This window comes from Pteropus medius, unplaced genomic scaffold (genome assembly GCF_902729225.1).
Source record: "Pteropus medius unplaced genomic scaffold, Ma_sr-lr_union100, whole genome shotgun sequence".
NCBI lineage: Eukaryota > Metazoa > Chordata > Mammalia > Chiroptera > Pteropodidae > Pteropus > Pteropus medius.
This window is the reverse complement of record NW_024347790.1, coordinates 9,512,881-9,535,692: the sequence shown is the minus strand read 5'-3', so window position 1 is coordinate 9,535,692 and position 22,812 is coordinate 9,512,881. Positions and strand designations below refer to the sequence as shown.

General features: G+C 31.6%; 1 protein-coding gene and 1 pseudogene across 1 annotated transcript in view; both read right to left on the bottom strand.

Moving 5' to 3' along the window:
- GPR158 (G protein-coupled receptor 158) overlaps window positions 1-22,812 on the bottom strand; it is a 328,034-nt gene that overhangs the window by 190,023 nt on the left and 115,199 nt on the right. The window lies entirely within an intron of this gene.
- On the bottom strand, window positions 16,336-16,454 carry LOC120614766 (uncharacterized; annotated as a pseudogene).

The following is a 22,812-nucleotide window of genomic DNA, read 5'->3' as shown; positions in this document are numbered from 1 at the left end:
CCCTAAATACAGAAAAAGTACTTGATAAAATTCAACTCCTTCATGACAAAAGCTTAGCAAGTGAGAAGTAAACTGTCTTAATATGATAAATTGATCTATAAAAAACTTTCAGCAAACATACTTAATGATGAAATATTGAAGGCTTCCCCACTGAAATGGCAACTAGGATATCTGCTATCTTTGTATGAAAATTTCTATTCAGTATTGTACTTAAATTTCTAATCAGTGCAATCTGGAAGAAAAACAAATTGAAGTTATGAGAATCAGAAAGGAAGAAATAAACATTATTATTCAGAGATAACAAAACCATACACATAGGAACTCTAAAAGCAATAACTATTAGACTTAATAATCAATTTTATTTCTGTGTATTAACAACAAGCAGTTAGAGATGAAATGATTTATCAAAGCTGCTTCTCCAAAATACTGGGATCAACTGAATACACGGAAGTAATGTATTTATATCCCTACCTCATAACCATACAAAAATCAATTTCAGATAGATCAAGAAATAATAAATTTTCTAAAGATAACAGAGAAGACTATCTTCATGACATTAGACTAGGCAAAAATTTTAGTCACAACAAAGAAACAGTAAGTATAAAGGAAAAAGCTGATAAATTATACTTTATTAAAACTAAAACCTTATTTTTCTATAAAAGTATTATTAACAGAGTGAAAAGACAAACTGTGCAGGGGGAGAAGATATTTCAATACCTGTATTTGACAAAAGATGTGTATCCAGCATATAAGACAAATTCTTATAAATCACCAATAAAAAAGAAAACACATTTTGGAAAAAAAAGTCAAGATTTAAATATAAACTTCAAAACAGGATTCCAAATGTTTGGTGAACATATAAAAAGGCACTCAAGTTCATTAGATATCAGGGAAATGATAATAAAAATTAAAATTACAATACTAAATATGCTAAAATTAAAATTGACAATATCATATGCTAACCATCATTTAGAGCAAATTTTACATTCAGATATGGCTGGTAGAAGTATGTATTGATACAATCACTTCAGAAAACTCCTTGACAATATCTACTAAAGAGGGACATTTGCTTGCCCTATGACCCAGCACTCCCCCACCTAATTATGTACTCAATAAACATGTATGAAGACATCAGAAGATGCAAATGAGAATGTTCATAGCTACATCATTCACAGTAGCCAAAAATGTATTCAAGAGAGAATAGATTGTGGTATATTCATACATTAGAATACTAAATAGGAGTTAAAATGAACTGCTACTGATATATATAACATGGATGTCTTACATTCTAAATTGTTAAGCAGAAGAAGCCAGACACAAAATGGTGCATATTACATGACTCAAATATACAACATTCAAATACAGGAAAATTTATCTATGATATTAGAAAAGTGTTTGCCAATGAGGTGAGGGGTTGATGTTGGCAGCAGGGATACAGGACGATTTCTGGGAAGCTAATAATGTTCTATATCTTGATCTGGATGGTAGTTTGCATGGGTATGTTCACTTTATAAAAATTGATAAAAGCTTGATAAAAACTGGTTGTCAACTAAGATATGTGCAGTTTACTGTGTGTGTGTGTGTATATATATATATATATATATATATATATATATATATATATATATGGCACATATACAGTAAAAAAATTTGAAAAGTTAGAAAATAAATTTTAAAACTTAAAATTAATTTAAAAGTTAAAAATTTAACTTAAATTTTAAAAGTTAAAAAATATTATCAAGTATTGCTAAGATGACACTATAGAAGTTGTCCTACTTCTATTTGATAAAGAGATGTCAAATACTGCTATATTTTCAGGAAATATTTTGCATAAGGATTTCAGTATCTACATAGTATCTACATACTTATAAATTGCTCACATTTTTCATTTACATAATTTTAACATGCTCTTATAAGAAAACAAAAATATGCAATGAGTAATATTTAGCTATTTTATTTAGGATGCTTTTATTATTTAGGATGCTTTTAGCTATATGAGAAAACCCTTACTAAACTAAACCAATAAGGAATTCATTATCTTACAAAAGAACCTAAGGGGTTGGAAATTTCAATGTTGGTTAATTCAATACCTTAACATCATCTTCAAGGACCCACGTTGGCTTCATCTTACTGCTTTGCCATCTCATGTATCAGTTTTGTCTTGTAGCTTGTGACCTCATGATCACAAGATGGCCACAATGATTCCAAGCATCATAGTGTTCAGAAGCAGAAAAGGTTACCTTTTCTATGTTAGAATGAAGAGAACATTTCTCAGAATCCCTTCAGCAGACTTCTCTCACATCTCTACTTACAGCTTTGTAATGTACAGCCCTTGTTTAAACCAATTATCAGCAAGGAGAATAGGAAAGTGCACCAAATTGGATAAGATCTATCAGGATCTACTCCTGAGTCAATGAGGGAAAAGCAGATACTTGAACAGAATCGGAATTCTCTTAACAAGAAGAAGGGAGAAGGGAAATGGTTGTTGTGGAGACAACCAAAAGCATCTATTGTAACAGCCAACTGAACCATAACAAAAGAAGCACAACATAAGTGATTCTTCAGTATCATTCAAAATACTTGTAATGCTATTTTTAAATATTCTCTCTGATTCTATTTTCCATGTATTTTTTATCTTGCAAGAATTATACAGAATTCAAAGGAAAAAAATCAAATAAAGAGATCGGCCTATCTGCATTTTGTGTCTTATTTTTATGAGCCAAGCAGACAAGCTAAATATAGGATTCATTTTTAAAAAATACTTGCCCATTCAAGTATTTGAATAAACTCAGATATAGCTCCATCACTCATATCTTTTGCAATAATAGTACTACGACGATTGTCAATCTTCACATTTGATAACAATGACAGCCAATTTTTATCAGGTTCTTACTGTGTGTTGGTACTATGTTCTGCACTTAAAATTTAAGGAACTCATTAAATCTTCATAGAAAATCTTTTAGGTACTATCGTTATCCCCCTTTTCACTGACCTTGGAACAGAATCACAAAAAAAGTTCTTTAAATTTCCCAAGGTCACACAACTAATAAATAGTGGAGACATTTAGCCATATTTGTGATTGGCAATTTTAAAAGATTATAAAGAGGGCACCCAATATAATAAATTCCTGATGCAGAATTAATTTTCTTTTTACAATGCAGTGACTTAGTCTCAGAGAAGCAAACTTGATATAACCAAACTACTAGGTTATCAATAAATTATAAACAAGATGATAACATTGTTCTAGACACATCAAGAAAAGAGCAAATCTTATTAGACTAGCCTTCCTTTGGACTCTGCAACTGACTGGACAAGAGAAAAAATAATTCTCTGGAGAGAGGGTTTTAGTTACTAGATAAAACACAAACAACTAGGTTGCACTGTGTTTAGAAAAACTGTGCAGGACAATAAAGCAATAGCAGTGGAATATTTTATATAACATATAAGCCAGGAAATATTTCAATTACCATATTGAGATATTTTAGATCAGAGTCATGAATAAAATAAAAAAGTCAACAAGTTATTTATAAAAACAAGATTCTATCATTTATACCATCAACAAAAGACACTTATCATATTACCTCATAACACCAGAAATTTCCATTTCTATGCAAAAAGCTATTACTGAGTAATGAAATATTAATAGCAAGAATGTAGTTGCATCTTTGGCATCTAACCAGTTTAAGCTCTTAGTAAGTCATGTATTTATGCCAAAAAAATCTAAGGATAGCACTCATTTGCTCTTTCTCTGTTCAGTACTAACTCAAAAATTTGTGTTGGATTATCCCAGAAATACAACAGTTTGAAAATCTGTCAATTGAAGTTATATCCTGAATAATTTACTTATTTGTAATACTTGAGGTCTCCCAGTATCATAGAGGTTTATGCAATATTCTAAAAATAATGTGGAGAAAAATTATTTGAAACATAAAGGTCTGCATTGACTCTTTATATCAAGTCAATTGTTCACCATGAGCTAAATCATTTTGTTCTGACTTTTCTTCAACATTATATTTATTCCTACCCAATCTCTTGCACATCAGTAATGAAAAGACTTTCTGCAGGATTTTGATTTTTTTTGAAAAAATTTTGAAAAAAAAAAAAGAGTTTATGATGGGAAAAACGATATATAAAGGGAGTCAAAAATCTCATTTCATATTTGTTCGGTATTTTCCTTTTCACATCTAATACCACATTTTATTCTCACAAGAACTTTATGCAGTAGTAAAAGAGGTAATATTTATACAACTTTATGAGGAGAACTGGGTCACATAGAGTGCCTGAGGTGACCCGGCTATTCAGAAATAATCATAATTAGAACCCACACCTGACCTAAGGTTCAAGTTCTTCCCATTCAGTCCTTGCTTCTTTCAGATACCATACTTTTTGGCTCTAATTGCACAGTATGAAAGAAATTGCATTGCTTATTTAAAACTGAACCTAACCTGTCACAAGCATTCCAGACTTCTCAGAAGTCCTGATGTCAATTCTGTTGTCAGATGCATCGAAGCTTCACAATGACAGGAGAATGAGCAAAGTGAGGGACGATATGTTTCCAGTAGGACAGAATTGATAATTATAGGTTTGGGTAAATGGCAATTGTAGAACAAGCTGATAATGAATTCCATTTGGGGTTTTTATTTTAATATTTCTGCCAAATTCTACTCATAATATACTCCCTATTTAAATTCATAAATAGTTTTTGCTAGCCACAAAGTGAACACTTTAATACCTAAACTTTTGGGATACTGTTATTATTATTATTATTATTAATGCAAAACTGAAAATAACTTTTCCTTCCAGTTGTCATTTTATACAAGTTGCATACTGTCTTTCAATCATTCTAATTCAGCTTTTTAAATATCAAATACTCTCTTTGGTTTCTAGTAGGAAACCACTATTCTTTAAATGTTCTTATAAATGAAACTAATGAATTTCCTCCACGGAAACCACATTATATTTGAACTACAATGTAAAGGTTTAAAAAATAAAGCAACACTTGAGGAACCTTGTCAAGAGTAGAGGGAGAAAGCTGTCTGAGGACTGTCTACACTCCACCCAGGACTCTCGAAATTAAACCCAAATAATGTGAGTTTAGGAGCTCTGCCCAGTCATTTTCTTTCTGTCAGAACTCCAGGAATTCTCTGCAATTAGAAGGTTGGTACTATCTTCTCTTAGCAAAAAAAAGCAGCTACCATGTCCATTGAAAATTAAATACTTTAATATATAACTTCTGTTTATATACTTGGTCAATATGTCTTTGGCCTCTTCTCAATTTGGAGGGAATTTAAAAACTAGTAAATAATTATTCTTATCTTCTTGAATGAAATCCATTTTTAGCCATTTATTCTCCTTTCTCTACTGTATCATGGCCAATCACTTAGTTTCATTGGGACAAGGATTTAAATACAGCAATCCCATCTTACATTAGGGATGAGCTCTAAAGTCACCTGCAGTCAAATATTACATAACTAAAAATAAGAAAATTCCTTAAATCTGCCTTAAAATACAGTATACATGTAACTTTGTATGGTAATTATTTTACATATTAAATTTGAGAACCACTAGGATACCTAAAAAACTAACCAAGAGAAAGATTACATGCACAAATGTAGGCAAACCGCTCTGCATTTAAGACAATTACTAAATCCCTAGTTAATAAGCAATGAGTAGAAATTAATAATGTCTTCCTGCCTGCCCACAGTGTTTACTTCATTCTCTATGGATATGAGGACTCTAAAACTTCAAATAATATAAAGAGAGATTTCTGTTGTTATGGGAGTTAGAGAAAACAAAAAAAAGTCATATAGGGAAGACTTAGCTTGTTTTAAAGCTAAGCTAAACAAAAAAAGTCATATAGGGAAACTTAGCTTGTTCTAAAGCTAAGCTTATGTTAAATAAAATCAAGTTAACCCCAACATTCCTTGAGTGCTTCTTCTCTGGAAGGCCCTATGACCCTCCGGACCCTAATAAAGTAAAGCTCCTTTCTGTCATGTTTCTTTAAACTTGCTCTCAAATGCCCAGTTCAGCCTTGAGAGTCCAGTTAATGTCAGGCAAGGGTTAATAACTCAGGTATTTCTTCTCTCCCCTGCTGTTCCAAGCTATCTTTCTTCTTTAGATGCTGATGCTGAGAAAACCCTAAAGTGTATTGAAACCATTCTTAACATGGAGAGTAACTATCCTTCCTTCCTTAATGGAAAAGAGATGTTATTTTTAGGATTAGTATTGAATTTCTTTTGTTGTTATACATAGAAATCCTAAATATTGGAAATTAATGTTAAATTTAAATGTTTTCTTTGAAGTTAAATAGATTTATCTAAAGTTAGAGAAAAGATGAGAAGAGAGGAAGCATGGTATGATAAAACAATGAAATTAAAGTGAGAAGATACGAACATGTTTCTCCAGGTCAAAAAATATAACTTTTAGTAAATTCTGTGGACCAAGTGCCTACTCAAACACAAACCCTGCCTCTTATAGATTTTCAATAAATATTTCCTAAACTTAGCTATTGAGTTTTGTGCCATGTTCTCTCTAGGCCTCAACTTTTTAATCTACAAAATAAAGAGACTGGACAAGAGATATCTAAGTAAAATTTCAGCTCTACTGTTCTATAAATTCTTAATATATCTCATTTCAAGAAAACGACATCATAGGCTACAAACTATGAAAAAGTGCTGTAGTTCTAAGAAACAGTGTCAATTTTACGAAATTGGTAAACTTCACCAATTTTACTATTTTCTATCTTTTTTCTATCTTCATTGAAATCTGGTTTTTGCCAAAATGGATTTCATGACATAATCCAGCCTGTCAACACATTAGAATCACCAGAAAGCTTTTTCCCTCCCTAAATTTACTAAATTGGAATCTCAGAGATGGGACCCCAGAAGTTTATTTGCCTAGAGCTCTCCCAGGTGATTCTGATAAACCCATTCTAAGTTTAAAATCACAGAACTATACATGTACATACTCTTTCTCCTTGAATGGTATATCTTAACAGAGGACTTTTTTTCATCTTTTTTGAACTCCATTTTTTCATTTTTATACTGTTTTGCTTTAATGTTTCATTAGAGAATATATCAAACATATACAAAGTAGAGCAAATAGTAAACCCCCACATACTTCTCAATAATGATCAATTCATTACCAGTCTTATTTAATCTATACTGCCACTCCCACATATTATTTAAAATCAAATCCCAGAGAGAGCCAAGGATCTTTTTTGAACCATGATAAATGGGTTCTTTTCAAAATAATGTCACATCCTAACACTGTGGAGAATGTGGCTTGGATGACCCAGGTCTCTAACCTAAGTGCAGAGCCTCGGATGAAACAGGTCAGATATACTGATGACAGCCACAGGCAGTAGCGGCAACTTCTCTTCAGAGTCACTGCTTTTAATCTTAAGGTTCGATTATTCCCTATACACTTTAATGTGCTATCGCACCTTTTGGAATAATGTTTAAGTCAGTTCATTTTTCAGAGATAGAATTCTCTTGTCAATTCTCACCTCTAATCATGATGAAGCTTACATAGATGCAAACCAGTACATCACACCAAAACAACAATAATTGGTAGGAAAGTGTGACATTTGTCTAACTAGCTTGAATATTACGATTAAATCAGAAAGAAAAAAATTACTGGAAATACCATTAAATGTGACATACTGCATCCTTTTTCTTTTCTGTGGCAGATTTGAAAGCAATATTTATCCAATAGAGAGAAAGTACTTTTTTTAAAATGAAAATACATATATTATTATATATTATTATAATTTGGGCATCGATATAGGACCAAACGTGGTATGCTATAGTCATGGTGTCCATCCAGTACGAAGTAAATTTCTGCATTCTATTCTATTCGATTCTTTCATTAGTTAGGAGAATGGAGTTTTTCCGAAAGCTAACATAAAGCCTTAACCAATCACATGTCAACTAATCAAATTGCAACAATTTATACCATTGAGTCAACTTGGTTTCATCTGTGAAGGAAAGTTTTCTAATGAAGGATGCGGAAAAGTAAAATTCGACCCCAACATCAGAGACCATAAACTGTTTCCTAAACATTCCCAGGTTCTAATTTCTAAACATCATAGCATCAGAGATATAACAGGATCAATTTCACAAGACTAAAAACCCTACATAGTAACCCTAAGATAGCATGGTGTTCTCTGGCTTTGGTCTGTCTCTGTTATACAGCTACTTATTAAACTGTCCAAGGAGCAGAAAGACACACTGAAATGCCTCCCCAAATTTGAGTTCCCTGATGCAAAATTTCAGGATGTGTGACTTTGATTCCATGCTTTTTCAACAATCATAAAAATTCTAGTTCAATAAATGTGAGTCATTACTGTAGGGGATGATTATAAAAAGAGGGGAAGTGTTGGAATATAAAAGTAAAAGGAAAGCTTAACTAGAAAAGAAAGGTTTAAAAAGTTAAAGGGAATAAACACAGATGCTATACAATCCGACATCTGTTAGAAAAGAGAGGCTAGATAATATATGTAAGAGAAAATAGCCTGTCCTTTGGAGCTGTGCCTTGACAGACATAGTGTATCCAAGACCAGGATAATAAGTCCAAATCATAAAATTTGAAAACCACTGAATAGTTGTATAACAATGTGTAATGAAAGTAAAATGCATCTTCGTATGCACATTATCCACAACAAAACAAAACAAATTAATAAGCATTTCAATCAAACTACTAGGCAGAATGATCCTACAACATTTCCAGTGAGCTAAGCATAGTAAATGGAATTTATATACAGGATTATTACTGATTTAAGATGTATAAAATGTCATTCACATTTTTTTCTTCAGGATACTATGTTAAATGTTTCATTTCTGTGGACAAAAATAAATATTTATAATAGCTTTTATTGATTTACTAGATATAGTAGCTCCTAAATCATTAAAGATTACATTATGCTATCAATATATTTTTCAGGATTTCCAGAGACTAATTAAATATTTTAACAAGACAAACATTAGGTACCAAATATTTACATAGTAGAACATCTATTTAATAAGGTACTATTATGGACATTTTCAAATAATTTCCTACTAAAGTAAATAAAGTCTTTCTGAATCTCTATGAGACCTCTTCAATCACAGTCTTGAATGTTCCTACAAGTGGTTTCTAGGATTAAAAATCATGAGGATTCCTCAGTATCTAACACCAAGTCCTGTCTGCATGTACTATTCTTCTTTCATTAGCAAGACAGGAATTAGAGCCTTCTTATTCAGGAACATTTCAAGTGAATTAACTCTCTAACCAAATTACAGGGACAAATCATATATGCTTTAGCATTACCTATAAAACACATTGTTAATACTGTCATTTTTTTAAATCTTTGTCTTCAGTTTCAGAAAATGGCTTCTATAGCAACCAAGCAATTAGTCACCATAGAGGAGTACATTCAACATAAATGTCTACTAATAGATTTATTTTAATAATACATCCAAACTTCTAAAAAATATATAAATTTTAAAAAGATTTGATCTTCCTCCCAAGTATAATAATGATAAAATTGTTTGATATTCCCAGCCAAACCATTCTGAATTTTAATCTCTTTTTGACATTCTTTTCTTTTGTTCTCTTCTAATCTTTTTTGTAATTTTGTCAACTTTTCAGTTTCCAGTTAAGCCCAGTAGTTAAAGATGAAGTACATAGGCAATTAACTCTCCCTTCAATACTAAGTTATAAAAGCAACTGTGGCAATTTACATTTGGTTAGTGCTTCACTGCTCCTGCCTTCCATCTCTAAGAATAATAAATCCCAAAACCCCTTCAGAATGCAAGTCTAGCACAGATGGAAGGAGTTTTATTTCACTTGGGAACTGAGAAGGTGAAGTCATTCCAAAGTGGGAGAGAATACAGCCAGTCCAGTGTGCACCATTTAATTCAATGGTTCCCTAGTGAGGTACTTCATTTGCTGCTGCACTGCTGACAGCAGAAATGCTGCTTAGCACAGCAATATATTAGCCATTTGTGAGGCATTACGTTGGCAAATACTTAAGGCCATGGTAAAACTGAAGAAGTCAATGAAATCAGGCTGTGTGGGTGACTCTGAATCAGGCCCTCAGAACACTGGTTTAAAAAAAATGGCCCAGGTACATAAGGTAAAATGGCATTGCAAGTACTTGGGGAGATTTTTCCTCATTCTGCACTTCTGCATAAATAAAAGGTAAATGCCAGTCATAGGTTTTTTACACTAATTCTTTCTCTTTCACCCTCTCTTCCCTTTTTGTCTTTTCCATAGATAGACTTATCTATGGAAATTGTAGAGAAGAATGGGAATAGAATATATAAAAATTAATCCTCTCCTCAATCTACACTTCCTACCTGCCTCTCCTGCTTTACTTTCTCCATAGTGTTTATGATCATCTGACATATTTTACTTATATTATTACCCATTCATACTAGGCACTCAATAGAAGACAGATCTGTTGATAAACATTTCTTTGCTAAAGTGACAATGTGGTGTAGGAGGAAAATTAAGGTTTTAAGTATGTAAAACTAATTAAGAGTGGGAAGTTATGGCCATAATTAGCTCTAGGAAAGACTATAAATGCTGTGAAATTTATCTGTAGTGCTCCTCCATTCTCATTTTATAGCCCATTACACCCCCATCAGCCATACTTCTTCTCTACCTACACACCTCTGGTACCCAGTACCCTTATGATGCCCTTATGATGAGAATGATAATGATGATGGCTACTATTTAATAAGTGCTCAGTCTGTCTCAGGCACTGCAAAAGACACTTTATATATCTATATCTATATCTACATCTATATCTACATCTATATCTATATATCTATATCTATATCTATCTTATGTAATCATCACAACAATCCTGTATAGTTGAAATTTTATGTAGAAATAAGAAAATCTCAAGTGATTTTTTTTTTGTGAGGATTAAATGAGTTAATATATATTAAGTGATTAGAACAGTACCTAGCTAAAGTGCTATCTAAGTATTTGTTACTACAAGTATTATTATTAACATTATTGTTTTATTTCCATTTTGGGGATGAGGAAACAGACTCAGAGTGGTTACGGAGTTGACTGACAATACACAGAGTAGAAATGGAAGAACCTGGATTGTAATCCAAGTCAGCTCGGTTCCCAGTCTGTACTTTTTCCACCATATGACACTGATACTATTGGCTGGTCAAATTCTGGAACCAGCGTTATTATCAAGTCTGCCCTCCCACTGGAACAACTCATGGCCTGGGTTTTAAGAGCAGTACACCCAACTAGTACTCAGGAACTACTTTGCTGATGCAATATAATAAATGTGAGCTAAGATTTTATGTATGATATTGGTTCATTTACATTCTACTTTAATAACGAACTTTTCTTTATCTAGCTTTTCCCAACATGTTTTCCATAAAACAATGCCTTAATTCCCTGGGCAACTAAGTTTGAGAAACAATGAGTTGTACATTTCTCTTACAGAGTCACAAAGCATTCTGGCATTTTAACAGTTTTGAAAACTCTAGCTAAAGAAATCAGTTTAACCTAGAGTTTTCTAATGTATTTGACAAGATAATAATAATAATAATAAAGAAATTACTGCTCTCTAAAGGACACTTTAAGAAATGTTATCTTAATCCAAGGGAATAGATCTAATACTGAGAATTTCAGACCACCGGAGAGACATTTTGTTGCTAGGGGATTTTCTTTACAGTGACAAAATCATACCAGACTACAGTAGTTCTAACCATGAGCCCCTGACAGAGTGTAACACTATAATCTACTGTCACAAACTGGAGAACACTTTAATCCAACTCTCATTTTTAGACAAGGAATACAGGATCAGAACTGTTCAGGTACTTTCACACAATTTTAAGTTATAAAATACTTTTAGAAACCGGTTTTAAAATAATGAAGCTAATATTTTACTTCTGGCTGTAACAATTATTTGGAGAGAAAATCAATTAAACTCCCTATCCTTCCTTCCATTTTCCTTCATTGCAAAATGTTTCTTTCTCTTTTCTACCAGAGAGCCTATCTTCAGAAATAGCCCAGATAGTTCAAGACAACTTAAAATTTTTAGGAAAAGATCATTAAGCTCCCTAGAATAATTTTAAAATTAGCCAATAACACAACTGAAGCCAGGTAGATTACAACTTTGATGCTCTTTGCAAGTCTTTTTTAACATTTTTTTTTAATTTTTGAGTTAATCATAAACTTAAAGAAAAATTGCAAGTTCAATACAAGAATTTTTTTATCCTGAACCATTAAGATTGCCAATCAGATAACCCATCATACCTGAATATTTTAGAGTATATCTCCTACAAAGAAAGGCATTCTCCTATGTAAATTAAATACAATTATCAAAATCAGAAACTTAATATTGACTGTTATCACCTAATACAAAGACCCCATTAGTGTCACCATTTGTCCCCATAATTTTCATCACTGCAGAAAAAAAGTTCTGAATCATGTTTTTTATCTTGTAAATCCCCTTCAGTCTGTAACAATTTCTCGGTATTTCTTTAACATTTATAATAAGCTTTGATCCTTTTTGAAGATTATAGGTTAGTTATTTTGCAGAATGTAACTCAAGTTGAGTTTAACTGATGTTTCTGCACAGAGATTCAGCTTTTGCATATTTGGCAAGAATATCACAGAAGTGATGCTTTGTTTTTTTCATTGTATCGTATCAGGTGCACACAAGTTCAAACTGTCCCATTACTATGATTACTTAATTAAGGTGGCATCTTCAGGCTTTTCCATTGTAAAACAGCTCTTCCTCCTTTGTAATTAATAATTATTTTGTGGGGGAGTATTGTGAAACCATGTTGCTATACCATTTCTCATCAAACCTGTGTGTGTTTATGTATGTATGTGTGTATATGCATGTATGTATTATTCATTCAACTCCTGGTTTCTTATGTTACTCGGTGGGTTAAAATCCATAATAATCATTACTTATTCTGATGGGAAATTTAACCTGACTTAGAGAGTGTCAGGTTAGGTTCTGTACCTGTGGATAAATCCCATTATTCTTTGAGAACTCTTTTGATTTCTGATACAAGATATTCCAGACTCATCTTGTGCTTTCATTGTCTTTGTCCCAGAATCAGACACTTCTTCAAGGAGCCCTGGTTCCTTTTCATGGAGAGTGATATTTAGAAAGAAAGACCTGGACTTTAGGTATGGGTTGCTTGGTGGACAGAACTAAGAAATATAAATATGTACCACATACATGAACACACACACAAACATAAACAGATATACAGATATTTACATTAATAGTTATTTCTTTATGTATTAAAAACATTAATTTCAACTGATATTTCTGATTTTAATCCAATATCACAGGTATATTCTAATTTTCTTTCAAAATTTGTGTGTCCACAGACAGTGAGAAACCTGGGTCTCATTACACCTACTTACTTACTTAATTAATTAGATCAATCCTCCTCTATATAAATTATCTCCTGTCTCTGTTGCCATCTGTCTCCATGCAGATGTCCTCCTCTCCCACATGGGTTATACTAATATTAGACAAAGTAGTTTTCGAGGAAAACAATATTACTAATGTTAAAGAAGAAATTTCATAATGGTAAGAGTCAATTCATCAGGAAGATAGAAATTTCCTAAACATTTATGTACCTAATAATATGACTTCAAAATACATATATATATTACATATATATATTATATGTAATATATATAAATACATATATATTACATATATATATGTATACATAATATATATATGTAATATATATGTATTTATATATATTACATATAATATATATGTATATATTACATATAACATATATATGTATACATAATATATATATGTAATATATATGTATTTATATATATACATATATAAATATACATATATATTACATATATATTATATGTAATATATATAAACTATATCTCAAAATACATATATATATTACATATATATATTATATGTAATATATATAAACTATATCTCAATAAAAATAATATACAGGAAGCAAAAGTTGATAGAACTGCAAAGAGAAAAATATATCCACAATTACAGTGGCTTATTTCAATACCTCTCTCTCAACAATTGACAGAACAAGTAGAAAATCCACAAGGATGTAGAAGACTTGAGCAATGCTATCAACTGATATTGACCCAATTAACATTTAGAGAACGCTCTACCCAAGAAAAGCAGAATACACATTCTTTATAAGGGAACACAGAATATTTCCTAAAATAAACTAAATTCTGGGTCATAAAATAAGTCTTACTAAATTTAAAAGGATTAAAGTAATACAAAGTGTGTTCTCTGACGGCAATTTAGAAATCAATTAAAAAATCTCAACAAAAGAAAGATCCTCAATACTTGGAAACCTAAAAAGACAATTCTAAATAATAATCCATAGGTTAAAAAAAAGACAGTAAAAATAAAATTAGAGAGCATTTGACCAAAGTGAAAACAAAAACCAGCATATCAAAATGTATGGAGTGTCAATAAAGCAATACTGAGGGAAAATTTATAGCTGCTAACACCTATATCAGAAAAGAAAAGACACCTCAAACCAAGGACTATTGCCTCTACCTAAGGAAACTGGAAACAAAGAACAACTGAAATCCAAAGAATGCAGAAAGAGAAGCTAATAAACAGTAGAGTAGAAAAATAAAAATAGGAAATACAGAAAAAATAAAACAATAAAACCAAAAGCTACTTATTTGAGAAAAATTAATAAAATTCACAAATCTCTACTCAGACTGATTAGAAAATAAAGACTGAAGACACGAATTACCAATATTAGGAAGGAAATAGCAGATATCAATACAGATTCCAGAGATATTTAAAGAATAAGAAATTATGAACAATCTTATTCCAATAAATTCAATAACTTAAGAATAATGCACAAATTCCTTAAAGTATAAATACCAAAGTTCAGTTAGGAAGAAATGAATAATATGAGTAATCCTATACTTATTAAAGGAATTAAATTTGTAGTTTAAACATCTTTCCTATAAAGAAAAATCCATGCCCAAATGGCTTCACTGGAGAATTCTAACAATCTTTTAAGAAGATTAATGTCAATTCTACACAAACTCTTGCACGAAATTAAAGAAGTGGGATTATTTCCCCATCCCTCTAAGGTCAACATTACTCTGATACCAAAATCTGAAAAAAAAACAAGAAAAGAAACTACAGGCCAATACTCTTCATGAATTTACACATAACACAAGGATGTCCACTTTCATCGTGTCTATTAAACATTGTACTGGAGGTTCTGGACATTGCAGTAAGATAAGCAAAAGAAATAAAATGTGTCCAGATTAAAAAGAAGAAGTAAAACCATTTTATTCACAGATGACATAATCATCTAATTAGAAAATCCTATGAATATCAAAATAAGGTTCTAAAACTAATAATTCAGCTTAACAAAATTTCAGCATATAAGATCATTATACAGAACATAGCAATAAACAACTAAAAATTAAAAGTAAAAACCAATGTCATTGAAAATAACATTAAAAAAATGTGAAACACTTAGAAATGAATTTGACAAATGGAGCAAGGGTTGTACACCAAGAACCACAAAACTTTTCTGAGAGAAATTAAAGAATACCTAAATAAATTAAGAGATGTACTATGTACATGGGTCAAGTGACTCACGACTGTTAACCTGCCAATTCTCCCCAAATTGGGCTGTAGGCCTGATGCAATCCTTATCAAAATCCAAGGAAAGTTTTTTCTATAGAAATTGATAAGATTATTCTGCAATTAATATAAAACTATAAAGTACCAAGAATAACCAAAACAACTTGGAAAAAAATGACTAACACCTACTTAATTTCAAAACTTATTATAATGCTACAGTTATCAGCACACTATGGTATTGGCAGAAAGATACATAAATAGGTTAATGTAACAGAATGGAGTCCAGAAATAGACCAACATATGAACAACTGATTTTTGACAAAGACAATCATCAGAAAAATAAGATAATCTTGCTCCAATATAATTATTAACTGAAAATGGATCAAGACTCAAAGGTAAAACTTAAACTATAAAATATCTATATAAAACATAGGAAAAATATTTTTGAACTTGGTTTAGGCAAAGATTTCTTAGATCACCAAAACTGAAACCCTTTAAAGAAAACATTGACAAATTAGACTTCATCAAAATAACAACTTCTGCTATTCAAAACACACTGTTTAGATAATATAAAGATCTGACAAAGACTGAGAGAAAATTTTACAAATCATATATTTGAAACAGATTTGCTCTTTTTTTTTTAGGCAAGGCAACCCTTCGTTGACCTCACAGATTGCAAGGACCTTGTCAGTTTACAATCCCTTATTTTTATTTTTTTATGCCTACAGCACCTGGTCTTCCAAGGTGGTCTCCCATCCAAGTACTAACCAGGCCCAACCCTGCTTAGCTTCCCAGATCTGACAGGATCGGGCTTGTTCAGGGTGGCATGGCCATAGGTGAAACAGATTTGCATCTAGAATATATATATATTTTTTTAAAAGCTCAAAACTAAACAATAAGGAAACAAGCAACCAAATTTTAAAAATTGGCAATTTTAACAAATAGACAACCCAATTATAAAAAAAAAAAAGATTTGAAGAGATGTTTCACCAAAGATAAATGGATAGCAAATAAACACAATGAAAGGTTGCCAATATCATTAGTTACTAGAGAAAGGAAAATTAAAACCTTAATAAGATACCACTAAACATATTTCAGAATGCTTAAAATTTAAAAGTAACAAGTGCTGCTAAGGATTTGAAGCACTGCTGTTAAGAATGTTAAGTGGTGCAAACACTTTGGGAAACAGTTTGACAGTTTCTTCAAAAGTGAAAATACACACCTACCATAATATCCAGCCATTCTACTCTCTGGTATTTGTACAAGAGAAATAAAAGTATATTTCCATACAAAGACTTGTACACACAAGTATTTATAGAAGCTTTATTTGTAATAATAACAGAAAACAACCCAACTGTTCATCAACAACTAAATGGATAAACTGTGCTACATGCATGCAATAGAATACTACTCAACCAGACCTATTGAAAATTAACATAAATCTCTGATTTAGAAAATAAATACATCGGTCTCATGTGGATCTATAATGCACTAACGGAAAAATATTGAGGTCATAACCTGGTGCTCACATATAATGCTTTAAAACCCAAAAAGGAATTGCAAGTTTCTTGTCAAATATGGTAGATAAATCTTTTATCCCTCTCATTTCTTCTCCTCCAAAAAATGATCTTACTAAATTTAATTATTCATAAGCCATTTTCATTTTCCCCCCAGCTCTCAGGATATTCTGAATAACTACCGATAAACAATATATTCTCAGCTTTTAGATAATGATACATAAAACGGAACATTTCAGGCAAATAAAAAAGAATACTAAGATTTTCTTTGCTAAGGAAGGACCTTTGGATATAAAACAATTTCCCCAAAGATAGGCCCCCAAGGGTCTCTGTTTTTCTAAGAAATTTTCAGTACGTATATAGCTATTAAATGGTCAGATTATAGTTGAATTTTAACAATGCATTAGAAGATCATTTCAGACATTTATAGTCTTAATTTTCAGAGTACAAGCAAATTATCACTTCCTCACCTTCTGATAGAGGTTTTAGCAACTGAAATAGGACAAAGGCAAACACAAAATAAGAGCAAAGAACAAAGACCATGCTAGATCAGCAACAACTTGCCACTGGAATAGGACCTGCAGAAATTTTGCCCAGCCTAAATGATCTATCCATAATGATCTATTTATTCCTAAGTATTCACATAAACTGTGATACAAATAAATTAACTTTGAGCAAGATGCTTTTTTAATCAAGCTTTAAAACCATGAAGATCTTTTTTTTTTTAAAAAAAGGTTGTCACTCTAAAAATTGACATATCTTTTATAAATATAAATCCTTTACAAGTATCCCTGATTAAAAGTAAGACAAAAATATGAAATGCTATAACTAGAAAATATGTAAGATAAAAAACAAATTTAATAGACATAGCTAAATTCTCCTTATGGTAAAGTTTCAGGGGTCTACAGTATGGTCTTACTTTTGGGGTATCTATCTATCCATCTATCTACACTCAATTCTAGGCAGAATCAGTGGGAATAATTTAAAAGGATTAAAGTAATGCAAAATGTGTTCTTAGATAGCCAAAAGGTATAAAAGCATTCCCTATTAAAAGGGTTCTTTGTAACAATTTCATGGTGGTAACAATATTCCCTATCGCATCTCCGAAATATCCAAAATAATACAAAAAAAAAATCTAAGTAAAAGCAGTGTACTTTATGGGTAAACATAGTTGCAAGATAAATTCTCCAATATTCCAAAGAGCTTCCCTTTCTTTAACTGATTTTCTATGGATGCATTGGGTCTAAAACTAGTAGAGGTCTGTGTGTTTATTCAAAAAGACATTACTTTTTAATTGCAATCCTCAAGTATAAACGTTTATTAGGCATTACAATTCCCTGGAAATACAAATCCCAATGAGCCTGGAAATGCTTTCCCAATGTAATGTTCAGCTTCCTGACCAAAACATTCAACTCAGTATTCTCCAGTTCACACCAACAGAAATACATATTTAGCTTTAAATTGTGCATCTGACTCAGAGAGCAGGAGAGTATCTATTGTCTCGAGATTGTCTACTGAAACTTCCTTACTTTTCAGTTGAGGAAAGTGATACCTAGAGAAATTAAGTGTTCTGAACAGGTTCAAACAGTTAATCAGTGGCAAGCAAGGATTAAGAAAAAGTCTACATATACAGTCCAAAGGCCTTTCTATAATTCCACACTATGCAAACTTTTAAGAACTCCACCTATGTATAAGTCACAGATAGATGCCACTGTGTAAACTATATATATATATATTCACAATTCTCTTCCAAATTAGATATATTAAGGAAAGATTAGATAAAATTCACTTACCTATACCAGAGACCTTGAAAACATTACTTATCTATCTTACACATTAAGTTAGTTGATCAGAATGAAAAATCCTGCTAGTGCGACGTTCGTTATTTTTAGAATTGTTATTTGAATTCAGCCCTCAAATGCTAATCCATTTTGGGAATAAAATCCAAATGACATTTCAATATTAAAAACCAGTGTGTATATGCAAATTTGTTACTTATACCTTTGGAATTTTTAAGGCCATCTCCACACACTAAGTATCCTATAATAGTTTGCCAATTTATAAACACAATTCTATCTCTACACTGAGCACAGCAATTGCCAAAACTACTCTTACCACCAGAAAAGTCATATCCATGGGATTTCGATTGCTGTTTTTAACAAGTGAACAGCTCAGCTATGCAACACCATGTTCAACACCATGGTAGAGTGAGGATCAGACTCACAGAGAGTCCAAGTAGCTTCTCTCTTTTCTATGTCCACAGTCTGTAAGTGCCTAGGCTCTTTAACAAATAAGATGCAACATCTGAAAAACTTTTCTAATCTTAGCTAATCTTCTGAGTCACAAAAAGCAGTGCCATGTCTGTGTCCCCTCAATTCATTTGTTGAAACCCTAAGGTGAAGATATCAGGATGTGGTGCATTGGAAAATGCTTAGATCATGAGGCTGGTGCCCCCATAAATGGGATTAGAACTCTTATAAATGAGACTCCACAGAGATTCTCACTTCTTTCACCATGTGAGGACACAGCTAGAAGGTGCCAGTGATGAACCAGGAGGATGATTTTCACCACAATGGGACCATGCTGGCACTCTGATCTCAGACTTCCCAGCCTTTAGAACTTTGAGAAATAAATTTCTGTTGTTCCTAAGATACTCAGTCTGTGGTATGTTCTTATAGCAGCCCAAATGGACTAAGACAAACACAAAATATAAATAGATCACTAAAAGCTCATCGTTAAAGATAATAGAGTAGAAAAATGAGAACCATCACAAGACTAGCATGTAGAAGGTAAGATACATTGTGTGGCTGAGCCATAAAATAATAAAATAATAAAAATAATAAAATAATAAAATAAAAAAAAAGGTGAAGTTATTTCATAATATTCTGTCCCAAGTCTTTAAGATATGTATAGATGCATAGGCCATCTCAGCATCCCTGCACTCTGCCTAAATACAGCCATGCTATACCATGATCAACTGTGCTTAAGAAATACACCTATATATAAAGAATGATTTGGAACATATTTTTTACATTTGCTATAATACACAAAAAAATCAATTGTTCTTTAAGTCTTAGCAATATCAACTATCATCATCCATAAGTATAAACAAACAGATAAACAAATACAAGGCATTAGCTATTGATGGTTAAGGGTTCTCAATATTTTACATGAAGGATAGTATCACCACTGTGATAAGTCTAGATAGAAAAATAATTTTTCTATATCGATAACTATTTATCTTCATTATAATAATATGGTTTTGTTTTAGATAAAATTAACCCATATGGCAACAAATAAGATTCCTCATTAACTAAAAAAAATATTACATGGCTCTTTACTTATTCTCAGAATTTTATCAATTCATATTAGGTTTCATCCTAAAGACCAGTGTATCTAGTCCAAAAGATTCTCTTTGAACTTCTGAGACTTTACTTTCAGTATTGTTTGACAAATCCTTATTGAAAATCAATTATATTCCAGGCATTGTACTAGATTCTAGGAACAAAAAAGATGAATAAGGCTTGGTTCTTGCCTCTAAAATATTCAATCTAGTGAGTCAGGTTATTGCGTACACAGTAAGTTTCAGTATACTGTGACAAGTGTGATGATAGAGAAATTCACAGGATTATAAAAATGGACACTGAACGTTACCTACTCTAGACTAAAAGTCAGTCAGGAAAGAATCCTGGCAGATGTGACACTCAAGAAGAATCTTGAAAGATGAATTTACATCAACCAAGAAAACAAGGAAAGCAAAGGCCATTCTAGCAAAGAAACAGACTCAAAGACCCTCGTGCATGTAGAAAACTATGTACAGTTTAGTTCCCTTAGAGCAAGAAGTCCAGAAGAGACAAGTAGGAGAAAGTCTTCCATATCATATTAAAGAATTTAGATGTTGACCTTTAGTCCAGGGATTGTAACTTATGTAGGAGAACAAATGTACCAGAAGACCCAAAAGAAATACCCTGTTACATCAACATGACACTTTTTAGAACTTTTGCATATGAATACTCAAAGGCAAAAAATAAAATCTCCTATGTTCCACAGGAACAACATTCTTTATTTTTGGGCCATTTTTACATGGTTACAGTACCTGACTGGAGCCTAAAGACAACTGATGAATTTAAAGCAGAAATGAAACTCGTCAGATTTTCATTTTTAAATAAGATATATTGAGTATAGCTAAGATAATCATAATCATATAAATAAAAATATTATAAACATCTTCCAGAAACAATATAGATCAACAATAAGAATAAAGTCTACAAAGCATATACTTACAGTATAACTAGAAGACAGAGAACACTACAAAAATCAACTTATCTCCCTGCAGAAAAAAAGGTGAAGTTATTTCATAATATTCTGTCCCAAGTCTTTAAGATAAGTCAGGGTACAGGATAAAAGCTATACAGAAGAGAAAAGAATAGAATGAATTGCCTATAATTAAAATGAATCATCCTTGGAATGAGAAATCACCCTAGGTGTGAAAATACTGGGGGGAAAACGTTTTAATAGATTAGTGTTAATTAATAATTATAGGTAAGGGACTTAAAAGTGCAGATAGGATCACAAAAGGTCATCTTGAAAAGGCAATGTGGATGGAGAAAGAAATAAAAAAGAAAGGGAGAGGCACCCATTGGAAATTATACCATAAGGGAAAAGAAAGAAAAACCGGACAGGTAAATTCAAGATGCTGCAAGATAACATTAAAAAAAAAAGGCACAAAACTGAAGAACACACATCCCTCCCCTCCTCTCACTACTTTCCAAAGAAAGCATTCATTAAATAATTTCTTTAGTGACAGAAGTATGTGACTCTTGAACTAGAAATCTCAAAACTCACATCCAAACTACCAACCCTATTCAGGAAAGTAGAGGTATAATCAATCTACTATAAGAAGAAAATACAAATTGAGAACCAAAATAATTCGGCTGATAAAAACCTAAACATAAAGCAAAAGAAAATGATAGCACAAGATTCTAAATGTATTAAATAACCTCAAACAAGTAGATAATTGGGGGCTATGAAAAAATATTGAACCAGAAATTAAAAATGAAAAATAAAATTTAAAAAAGGAAGAGATAATGAAACTTAGACTTTTTTTTTAATTCAGAAAAGAAATAGAAGAAAAAGACAAAAATTAAATTAGAAATAAAAATTAAATTATAAATGCCCAAGAAAGAATGGATATGAATAAAAACAGCTGGTACTAAAGGGGGAAAAAAAAGAAAGAAAATCAAGAGACTGTAAGTGAGCTTTAAAAGACATGAGAAAAGTCAGAAAGAAAGTAGTTAAAATAGTCAAAGAATGTATAACACATGTAAAATTGAAGTCCCCAAAGAAAGAAAATTGAAAAATGGATAAGAACTAATATTTAAAATTATATACCAAAAGAACTTTCCAGAAGTAAAAGAAGACCTTATCCAATGGTTCCTAAAGTGTGTGCTGAGGTATAGCAGTATACTGAATGAACTCACAGGCATGATATGGGATATTTTAAATTTTTGGAAAAAGCAGTAATATTTGACATCTATTGAAAATCACACAAACAAGTAATTCACATTAGTTCACAGATTCAACATGAGATAGCACCATTTCATAGTTTCAAATCTTTGTGAAGTTGAATCATCAATAGTTATTGCAATAAAAAGCAAGTACAATGTGAGAATCAATGTA